General features: G+C 41.6%; 1 protein-coding gene across 1 annotated transcript in view; it reads right to left on the bottom strand.

The window, feature by feature from the left end:
* Positions 1 to 9171, bottom strand: part of svild (supervillin d) — a 93370-nt gene extending 84199 nt beyond the window's left edge. The window contains exons 1-2 of the mRNA XM_084670814.1: positions 8928 to 9171; positions 8720 to 8799 (exon numbers count right to left, since the gene is read on the bottom strand). The gene's annotated coding sequence lies outside the window, so the exon portion shown is untranslated. The remainder of the gene's footprint in view (positions 1 to 8719; positions 8800 to 8927) is intronic.
* Between the last annotated feature and the right edge of the window lie 282 nt (positions 9172 to 9453).

Consider the following 9453-nt stretch of genomic DNA (forward strand, 5'->3'; position numbering starts at 1 on the left):
GTGTGCATGTGATAGCTCCTGTGTTATGCAGTGTATGTTTGAGTGTGTGTGTGTGTGTGTGTGTAAGAGCTCAGAGCTGGTCATGTGACCACCACCAAGAGGAGACACTGCTCAGTATGGGTCATCAGGTTGTAACCCAATAACGCTCTCTGACATCTAAATGTGCTCAAGCGTGGCTTATACCGTAACTTTTTAACCAATCACTGCCCAAAAAGCTATCAGGGCAGTGGCATACCCATACTTTTCTATGTTTTAGCCAAAAAAGTGGGAATTCAGTGTGCTTCCTAATGTGAAGCCATTTGCCTGTACTCACGCCTGCTTTAGTGCCCGGAGTGCTTTAGTAGCCTACATTCCAAAAGTTAATTCACTGGGTCTATCAAAATGGACCTTAACTTAACGGGAAATGATTAAATCAAACGAAAGGTTACAACAGGGGAATACAATATTGTGCAACCTGCGCAAGCTAAATCTGCTGTTTGTAAGGATTTTGGGGTAATCGTGGGGACAAAGCTACAATTTTATTTTAGCAATGTCAGTTGACAATTTATGCATTGTGATGTGAAAAATAAATCAACAAATGCTTTTTGGTTTGCAGTTACCTAAAGGTTAAAATAGTGCCACACAATTAATAAATCCTTAAGGGACATCAGAGGAATATTAGTCAACGTTTGAAGTCTAAACCGATTAAATAAATCATTTTCTTTTTTTAACGGGTAAGGATTCGACTCTCAGAACAATGTGGTTCGGTTTTTGGGGGAAAATCTGTCCTTATGTAGGGTATTTGTTTGGTCTCGGAAATTGATGTTGCCTGCGTGGTTCGGGTACGGTTCCAAAAAACAAAACCGTGCTCTACCACAAGGCCCCAGTCTGGGTGCTGAGGGTGGCAGATTTGGCAGAAATGGGCATACACACAGGTCACAGACTTTTGAGAGACTGACACACAAAATATTCCCTAAGATACTTTCACACCTCCAGCCAGTAACCAACCAGGCTTGTTGACATAAAACAACAACCTATTGAAGCTGACTTACTATTTTACCATTGTGACTGTCCTGGCAACTGACCTGACATGAAGGTTATTTACATAGTTTCTAAACCAGTAAAGCTAACCATGCTAAAAGTGCGTTGCTTCGTTGATTCAAGGGTACACTATCAACCGACTGTGCTCTCTGGTTTTCACTCCCTCTGTCTTTCCAGCTTACAGTTTGTCTTATTCAAATATTCATTACATGTGAATACACTAATAAAATACGTTACACTCACATAGTTCTGTTGGCCTATGATCAGAAAGCCTGGAGAGGATGGGTACAGTACAGTAGTCTTTTAGTCTGGTTAGCCACTGGTTGTTCTTTGCAAAGAAAAACCTTCTATCATGCATTGATTTCTGATCTCCAAACCATCAACTGCTGCCCCTGCGATAAGGGATATTGGACAAAAAACTCCTACTCCAGAGCAGGCAGAGTGTGCTGGTCCTAGTGGAAGAACTTCTCTGTCTCTCGGTACCAACATTACCGCTGCTGTGGGTGAAGGCGAGCATGGTTTAACCCTTGTGTTCTCCTCGGGTCATTCTGACCCATCAGTCATTGTGACCCACCGTTGTTTGCAACAACTTTACCGCATACAAAAACAAAATGAAGCATTTTCTTTTAATCGTTGGGCTGTCTCAGACCCCCCACATTTCAAAGGTGAAAATAAAATTATTTTTATTTGCTTTTGTATAGGGTAAAATTGGGTAAACACAACGATGGTTCGTTATGAACCTTTTGGTCATGTGACCCGAAGGCAGCACAAGGGTTAAATGACAGCACTCCAATGCAGCCAGTTCTGCAAACGTACCCCATGTGCATTTTCAGCCAAGGTCCTCGGGCATTCAACCCAAGTTGGTATTGAACTTGGTTAGAGTACTCAGCCAAGCTAGATGCATGTTTCTGCTTCCCCTGTTGACAATTTGGAGCCAGAAATGATAAAGACATCACCTTCACTTGACAAGGTTTTACCAATTGGAAAACGGCAATATGTATTGTACATGAAGATAAAAATTAGGCCAAAATCGGAATTGGATCGATAAGCAGTCTAAAATATGGTAGCAATATAATAAAGAATACGATCCCTTTCCGTAATCATGATACCCCCCAGAAATGTTCACTGCACCCCCAGTCAAAGCAGGCTGCATCCGGCCCTGTCAGGGGGTCTCCTGCTCCCTGGCATCCTCTAGACACCATCTGGATAGATAGACTCTACTGGGGGGTTAGGAGCTTGAAAGGGGGATGGGTAATGCCTGGGCAGATTAACAGTTCCACAATTAAACGTTGATGAACAATAAAAGCTTGTCCAAAGCTTGTGCACTGGCACAGTATGGGTTAGGAAGAACAATTATTTTCATTTATTTTAAGTTAACAAAGGACTTCCTCTCATAGTGTAGCCCTTTGTGGCTCACAGTATAATTTATTAAATAAAGTTGTATTTATAGTTCCTGTATATGCAGCTATGTATCATGCCATACTGATGAGGTTGTTCACTCCATAGGCGTAAATTTAGGGCGGGACGGTAGGGACATGTCCCCACCGATGTTAGGAAACATGTAATTGTCCCCACCAATAATTGCGACAAAAAACATTCTTTTAACATTTTCTGCCCCACAATTGGTTAACTCAAGGTCAGCGTTACTCCAGATTGGCAGGCGAGGGCTGATCACAATGTGGGCCTGTCAACTAACAGTAGTCAGGTAAGCGTTTGCAAGTTTGCAAGTACTTGCTAACATAGCACCATCACCTTGGTACACGCACTTGTGTTTGAGAAAGAGAGCATGCGCGACAACTGAAAACTGCACTTTTTAATGCACGATCTGATCATGCGCTTATTTAGATTAAAACCTAGTGTAGCCTATTAGCTTACTTATCAGTCACACAGTAACGTAACAAACTTAAAACATATCGTTTTATTCAGTGTGTGAAAAAACGAAGAGAAAGCAGGCGATCTGCTGGCCCAATTTATGAGCAGGCAGAGCCACTCCGGGCCTGAATATTATTACTAAATGAGCAATATTTTAGGGAGTGCTATCGGGGTGCTTTGGTATTTCTTGGGGATGCTGAAGCACCTGCTAGCCCCTCCCTAGCGCCGCCCATGGCTAGTTACTACAGAACGAAATCCCGTAATGTGACGAGACTGAATTTGAAAGTACAAAAAAAACACCAGGAGCACCGACAACGTCGCCAACCCTGCGCCATGCATCATTCTTTTTGTTAATGTCTGTACAAAAACAGAGATGTATCAACAGGACTGGATACGCAGCCACACAGACGATTAGTTTCTCCTCCATCTTGAAGCTGAAAGCTAGAAATGTTTACCATGGTTGCTACGTGACAAGAAACAAGAAAACACTCCGATTGGCCATCGCTAGCGAAAATCACTCCTCGATTGCAATAAGTTGAGAAAATAGGTGCGTTCGACATGACCCGACTTTATGCGGTGCTGCAGCCGGCTGCAGGCGGCTGACTTGAAACAATTCTGGTTAGACTTTTTGTCCAACTTGAGACGGCGCCGAGGATACGTCACTGTGACATCGCCATCAATGTACCGTGAGATCAGTTTGAGAACTGCTGGCTGTGTAGCCGAGCGCATTTTCTCAAGAGCAACTGCACTGGTTCAAGTGACGACACAGCTATTTCATGATTCATGAACAACTGACGCGTGTTTTGTAATATTTGGACACCTTCAGTTTCGCCAATGCTTAAATCCGGACCAAACAGTTGAATTGAATTTTAAAAAATTATGGAAGAAAGGGTTTTACTACGCCTCTTCACTAATGGAAATACTACATTTAATTATAAATTAATTCAAGTAAGCAAACAGCGCTTAATCGGCCGTGACTGACGTCAACGCAGCAAACCACGAGAAGCTGAAATGTCCGACTTCACAGAGCCGTTTTCAACTCCTCCCCGACTGCAAGCGGCTACTCTCGCCCATCGTTTCATGCAGCCACAGTCCATCTCGAACACACCTAATCTCAACTCGAATGGCTCCATTGTTGGCTCCATTGCTCCAAAATGAATGGAAAACATGTTGCGTCGCTTGCGTTGCTGCAGTGGACACGCACCGTAAAGGCCGATTTATACTTCTGCGTTTTTACGCACACGGGGAACGCCCTCTCCTTCAAGAAACGCCCTCCGCGTGTCTTCGCAGAGCTCTGCGTGCGCCTCCTGATTTTCCTGACTATCCGTCTGTCCGTGCGTCTTTTTACGGATACCCCTTGGCTATGATTGGTCCGTATTGCGTCAGGGGTGGGGGGCGGGGTTGCCTTGACCAACAAGAGAACAGAATCCTTTGACCGCCATTGTTGTACGTTTTTACAACTCTTATTTCAGCTAAACAGTACATGTAAATCAGCATCTGAATTAAAATGTGACGAGAAATGGACAGTGTAGTTGCTGAAAATGTGCTTATTTTATTGATGAAATGGTTCATTTGTAAATTTGCTCCGACTTTTCGATAACCTAGCTAGCATCGCAGTGCAGCGTCATCTACTGTTCTGGCTGTGAATTGCTTTCAGCACGCAGAGCCGTCGGAGTAGTATAAATTCAACCAGTCCGTCCGACTCCGTCCGACTCCGTGCGTGCGTCTGTCCGTTAACGGAGACGCAGAAGTTTAAATCGGCCTTAACAGTGCATGTCCACTGCAGTGACGCGAATAGCTTGCCATCCCTCGCCTTCCCACAGTTCACCACGCTAGGGGGCGTTTCAAACGGATGCATGTAGAATGTAGTTCTCTAAAATCACTGTTGTCATGGCCAAGTTTGCAGACTTGGGTTTACGTAGTTGCAACATCGATCAAAATACAACTTGTAGGCTATACAAAATACAAAACGGCTTATTAGACATAAACGTTGACATGTGTAAAAAGCGTTTTACTATATTCCTCAGTCTCTGCTAATCTGTCGATACGATAGTGAGTTTCAGCCGGGCTAGCTAGTTACTACAGAACGAAGTTACGTAATGTCACTAGACTGAATTAGAAAGTACAAGCACCAACAACTTCGGCAACCTTGCGCCATGCATCGTTTTTTATTATTATTAACATCTCTGTACAAATACAGCTATGTATCATACAGGACTGGGTAAGCAGCCACACAAACGATTATTTTCTCCTCCACCTTGAAACCTAGAAAGCTAAAAAGGTTTATCATGGTTGCTACATTACGAGAAACAAGAAAACACTCCGATTGGCCATCGCTAGCGAAAATCACTCCTCATTTGCATAAAGTTGAGAAAATCTCAACTCTGTCGCGTCGCTACCCACAATGCACCACGCAAGCAATTCGCCTGGCTCCATAGAAAATGAATGGAAAACATGTTGTCGCTCGCATCGTGTCGCTGCAGTGGACTCGCACTGTAAGCCGCTCTGGATAAGAGCGTCTGCTAAATTACTAAATGTAAATGTAGAACCCATTCAGTTCCTCTCGAGAAAATGCGTTCGGCTACACAGCCGGCAGTTCTCGACTGCTTCAAGTCAGCCAGCTGCAACCGGCAGTAGGCGCCGCCAGCACTGCATGCATGAACACAACTAATGTCAAACGCAGCTATTTGCACTCGCACAAATGCTCCTGTAAGGAATTGGAAAGACGGGAGGATCAGCAACTTCTCCCTTTTGGGACACAACTTTATGTGTCATTTATTCAAGTAGGCCTACAAAGTAGGGCTAGGTAATACTTTTTTATTGATTTATTTAAGTAATGACTTCCCTCAATAAAGATATCGTAACATTAATTAATTTTCAATAATATCGATAATGTCGATAGAGAATAATTAGGAACAGCAGTCCATTTAATTTATGTGATGCAGCAGGAAGCTGCGGAGAAATGGTAGCCTACGCTCATTAAGATATACTGAGCACCTCAAGTGGAGTACCTAATGTTAACCGCGTAAAATGAGTCTTATTGCCGATAGCCATGGCGAGGGAGCAACTTCCAATGAAGAAATTATTGATAAAAAGGGTTTGTCTTCTTCAGTTATTTGGAAGTTGTTTGGCTTTTGAAATCCAACAAAGAGCAAAGCAATGTTCGGTGCAAATTGGGTAGTAAACAAACAGGTGGCTACCAAGTCTGGTAATAGACAAACCTTTTTTGGAACATGCAGAAAGTGTGAGTTTGTGCCAAGGTATTGATAGGTTGCAAGGTTTTAAAAAGCTTAAGTTACTTGACCCCAGGTACGTGCGCTACCTGGCCGCAAACATTTCTCTCACACCGCGCTGCCTAAACTTTATGCTGAGTGTAAGGAAAAGGTTGAGGAAAAGACTTATTTTGCTACTACTACAGATCTATGGTCTATTGTCTTAATTATCGTTATCGGATGGAAATATAAATATCTATGTCGATAATGTTTTACCCATATCGCCCAGCCACAAAGAATACTTTTTAACAGAAAACGTAGCTAGCTACCCACAACGTACCCCAGACCGTAAAGTTGCAGTGTCCACTTGAAACTGTCCTGATTGAATTATGCAAGTACTCTGCTACACCAATTATATTTTGAGGTCGCACAGATTACATTTCGCATATACGACCAAAATTGATGCAATTTTTTGCCTTAAAAATGAGATCAATCATATATGAATCAGTACTTTTTGTTGAGTACATGTTTTTTTTTATATTATAAGAAACTGGCCTCTGCATGTGGTCAATGTACATCTTTAACAGGATATGAAATGATCTATATCAGGATATTAAATTATGGTCATATCGCACAGCCCTACTGTGTAACAGTGCTGCTAGTAAAAAAAAAAAGTGTTGTCACCCAGCACACAGAAATTAAAGTTGTTACTGTTAAACAATACCAGAGTGGCTTTATTTTGCCTCTGTGCTTGTCATCGATCAATTAATAGACATATTAACATTTGTAGCAGGTCAAGGCGTGTGGGGTTTCCACAATCTCAAGCTGAACAAAAACCTTGGCGCGCACACACAGTCCACTTTCCATGCACAAGACCCTTTAATTTGTCACATACACCATTTTATAAGCAGTCACACAATCAATCAACCACTCAACGAGACACAGCCTGTCTCATTGAAGCAGGAAGTCCCTACATGGCTCGGGGGTGGATCCCACGGGCTGCCAGATACCTGCCCTCAACCACCACTCCCCTCACCTCTCCCTGCCGTCTGCCACACGTTATACACACCACAGGCAACAAAATACATGTTTTTGAGTTGGGAGACTCGTTAAAAACGACGTGCTAAATTTCAATGAAACCACCCAACATCTGACAGTATTCCTGGATGCATCAAACAATACACCATTTCTTTACCAATCTTCTCTCCTCCATTGTACCATGACACTTGCATAGACACCCAACAGCACTCAAGTTTGGCCCTAAGCGATCACCTGAATGAAAACGTTTTCAGAACACCTACTCATAACTGCCCAACGACAGGAGATCCTCTAATACATTCTTGAATTCATCCATGACTTTGTTCTGACTATGAAAAATGCATTTAGGAGCAACAAAGTTACGGCCTGCAAGGACTCGTTTTGCTGCCAGAGTTATTATCCACAAGCCTGCATATTTGCTTTGGAGCACTATCTTCGCGTGTGTGTGTGTGTGAGTGAGAGAGAGAAAGACATCTGAGACAGACATCAACATTCTTCACCATTCTTGCACAACTCCAACTGATGGTGGTGTGTGATATGAGGACTTGTTGTTTGTTTTGACAGACTTCTCTATTGCAAGTCATCAGTGATACTTGGAATGCCATTACAAACTATATAACATATAAAGAACAAGCTCAGGCTATAAGGTGTCCTGAAGCTAAATACACAACACATATTTCAACATTTCACTACTTTCACAAACAAGTGTACACACCTTCAATCTGTTTGCATGCATTTGCAAGCAGAGAATGTTTTTATTACAAAACAACAGATACTTTCTCTAACTTCTGTGGCAAAAAGACAGGCTTGGGTTGTTCTTTAAGTCCTAAAACCTTTAAACCATTCTCCCACTTCCTTCTCTTTCGTTTTCACAGGTGGCTTCAATGACACATTGACAACTGCTCACTCTCCATTTTCAGAAACATTTCAGTCTTGCTCACTCAATTGAGGGAGACTTTGGCCAGCAATGGTCTATCATTCAAAACACGTAGGCTTCTGGGCAGTCTACCAACTCAGACAGCCCAAGAGAAATTACAATAATAAAAGTTGTCTTCATGGCATCATTCAGAGTATGCCTTCCATTTAAAAGCACACACATGTATCAGACAGCCACATTCACATACATTACAGCTGAACAGGATGGGTTGTCGCTTAATATGAGAACCCATCACTGAACACATAACAAGGTAAAGGAAGGAAATCATTTATGCCATATACTACTGATAACATGGTGAATGTGTCATCGTATTCTGTATGAGTATCAATTATTTAGGTGTAGTATCACATAGTCACTGCTATCAATGTAGATCTACTGTACTCTTAAACTAATGCAGTGAGCACAACGCATATTACCACAGCCCAGCACGTAGGCCTACCGTGCAAAGTACTCTTTACAACAGAGAACCCTTTATAAGTATTCTCATATTCTTCAATATTGATTAGCCTATAATAAATGTCTTACCAAAAGCCTTGGCTAATGAAAATAGGCTTTAAACATACACAGGTGGACAAATGTCCTAAAGGAAATTAAATCGTTAAATCCAAAATGGTTTAATTAATAACAAACCATAGCCTACCTTAATTGCAGCAGTGTCAATAATATTGTCCGAGTTACATTCCTCTTTATACAGTTGGTTGTACCTGTTACCAGTCAGATCTTTTTCGCATACAAAAAAACAACTATTAAAAACTTGATAGTCGACGAACACATTTTAAGAAAGATTTACCTCTATGATAATGTTTTTTTTTTTTTACTGTAGTACAAAGGTTTTTGTTTTGCCTTACCAGCGAGACAAAATTAAGACGAATATCGTAACTCTGACATCCAGGACATATTCTACAATATTAGCTAGCCAGATCGGTTGTGAAGTTCGTTAAGTAGAGATTATCTAATTAATATTTGCTTTCTGTACTAGTAGTTAGAGAGAGACCTCAATTCGGAAACTCCTTTTCTGATCACCCCCTAAAAGATATTGACCTAAAAGGAAGAATACTTCACAATCGTTTCAAAACTATAGATCCCGCCCCATATGCTGAAGCCAGCGACAAAGAGCAACCCTAAATAAACCTTCAAAATAAAGGTCACGATTCAATGATTACATACTGGCGTCGACATGACAAGACGAATTTCAGCCTTGTTGTCTATTCGCATCGGAACAATGTTTTATTAAACAAATGATCCCACAAGGATATGGAGATATATATTTTTAAAGACCGGATCATTATGCACAGATCATTTCTCCCAGTCTATTAGCTATTTTCTTCTATTTGTATTCTTCAGCAGAAGCTTTCTTTAAAAATAAAATAAAAA

Source organism: Hypomesus nipponensis, chromosome 13, assembly GCF_054491055.1.
Source record: "Hypomesus nipponensis isolate SF chromosome 13, ASM5449105v1, whole genome shotgun sequence".
In the NCBI taxonomy this organism is placed as follows: Eukaryota; Metazoa; Chordata; class Actinopteri; order Osmeriformes; family Osmeridae; genus Hypomesus; species Hypomesus nipponensis.